The sequence below is a fragment of the Physeter macrocephalus genome, chromosome 11, assembly GCF_002837175.3.
Source record: "Physeter macrocephalus isolate SW-GA chromosome 11, ASM283717v5, whole genome shotgun sequence".
NCBI lineage: Eukaryota > Metazoa > Chordata > Mammalia > Artiodactyla > Physeteridae > Physeter > Physeter macrocephalus.
The window spans coordinates 171,303,981-171,306,025 of NC_041224.1; the positions used below are offsets into that span (position 1 = coordinate 171,303,981).

The following is a 2,045-nucleotide window of genomic DNA, read 5'->3' on the forward strand; positions in this document are numbered from 1 at the left end:
ATATCTCCGTGGTGTTTTTAACATGTTCCTTTCTGAAGACTTGATAAGATTCAGATTCTAATTTTTGACAAGAATGCTACGTAGGTGATGGTGTGTACTTCAGTCAGGAAGCACCTCATGCCTGGTTACCTCCCTCTTTTCTTAAATAACAGTTTTATTGGCTATAATTCACATACCATAAAGTTCAATTCCATGGTTTTTATCATATTCACAAAGTTGTACAACTAACACAACTATCTAATTCCAGAATATTTTCATCATCCCAGAAAGAAATCCCATACCCATTAGGGGTCACTCCCACTGCCTGCTCCCTTGCAACCACTAATCTACTTACTGTCTCTATAAAGTTGCCTATTCTGTACACATCATATAATGGAATCATGCAATATGTGTTCTTTTGTGTCTGGATTCTTTAAACACTTAGCATAATATTTTCAAGGTTCATCCACGGTAGCATGTATTAGCACTGCATTCATTATTATGGCTGAATAATATTCAGTTGTATGGATACGCCACATTTTAAAATCCATTCAACATTTGATGGACATTTTGGTTGTTTCCACTTGTGTCGTTATGTGTAATGCTGCTATGAACATTCATGTACAAGTTTTCGTGTAAACATATGTTCTTATTACTCATATATATACTAAGGAGTGGAATTTCTGGGTTATTGTTGAAACCCATTTAAGTTTTCTTGTAGCTTTTTGTTTTCCTTTGGCCACGTGGCTTGTGGGATCTTAGTTCCCCGACCAGGGATTGAACCCAGGCCCTCGGCAGTGAGAGCGCAGAGTCCTAACCACTGGACCACCGGGGAATTCCCTCTTGTAGCTCTTTTTGTTCTTAGTATATATGTCTGTGGGAATGTGCAGTCAAATTACTTTGTGTTAAAGTGAATTGAAATAGTTTCTGTTTGTGTGGTTATGCCACAACTCAATGTACAGATGTATTTCATTCTTTTCTTTTGATATGGGGGATTTATTTTTAAACTTAGTTTTGTTTTATATTTATGTGAAATATTCATATGGGCTTCCTGCCTTCCTTTTTTGCTTCCTTACTTAATAACCCAGTTGAGAAGTGATTGAATAGGTACAAGTGAGGAAAGTTGCCAAGTTCGGAGGTACCCCAATAGAAATCAGGGCTCATATAAGGTTATTGGCCCAGCAGGTCAGTGCCCTGGCAGTGGGGTCCTCAGCAAAGAAGGTGGCCAAGTTGGGCAGTGACAAAGCAGGGTTGGGAGATTAGTTACATAAAGTGGGATTGAGCAAATACATAAATACATTGAGGATAATGGATAATAGAGAGCAGGTTTCTCACTGTCAGAGAGGACAGTTACAAATATGAAAATGGCAAGTCTGGAATGAACCTTGTGGTGTTGGATTGGGATTGGAAGTATTGGTGTACACTCATGGTTCTCAAAATATAAAGATGCACAAGTAAACAGCAAGTAACAATGAACACACTTGGCCCCCAAATCTTGGTTTCTAAGTACCACTTTTTTCTAGCAAAATAAACCAGGGATCCTTGGGGAAATTACTGATTCTAGGAGGGCACAGAAAGTATAAGATGAGCCCATGGGCTTCCCTGGTGGCGCGGTGGTTGAGAGTCCGCCTGCTGATGCAGGGGACACGGGTTCGTGTCCCGGTCAGGGAGGAGCCCACATGCCGCAGAGCGGCTGGGCCCGCGAGCCATGGCCGCTGAGCCTGCGCGTCCGGAGCCTGTGCTCCGCAACGGGAGAGGCCACAACAGTGAGTGGCCCGCGTACTGCAAAAAAAAAAAAAAACCTCTTGTGGGGTCCCAGAAAGTAAGGAAGTGCTCTAAAAATGATAGTGACATGTCAAAAGGACAAAGAAGCCAGATTCTAGGACAATTTGAACATCAAAACAGTCAATAAGAGTTACAGATTATAGGGACTTCCCTGGTGGTCCAGTGGTAAAGAATCCACCTTACAATGCATGGGACGCCGGTTCGATCCCTGGTCAGGGAACTAAGATCCCACATGCCGCGGGCCAACTAAGCCCGTGCACCACAACTACTGAGTTCGCGTG

At 42.4% G+C, this 2,045-nt stretch overlaps 1 non-coding gene across 1 annotated transcript; it reads right to left on the bottom strand.

Moving 5' to 3' along the window:
- Positions 1 to 741: 741 nt before the first annotated feature.
- On the bottom strand, positions 742 to 814 carry TRNAE-CUC (transfer RNA glutamic acid (anticodon CUC)). The gene has a single exon. It is a non-coding gene; the product is annotated as a tRNA-Glu (tRNA).
- Positions 815 to 2,045: the final 1,231 nt, after the last annotated feature.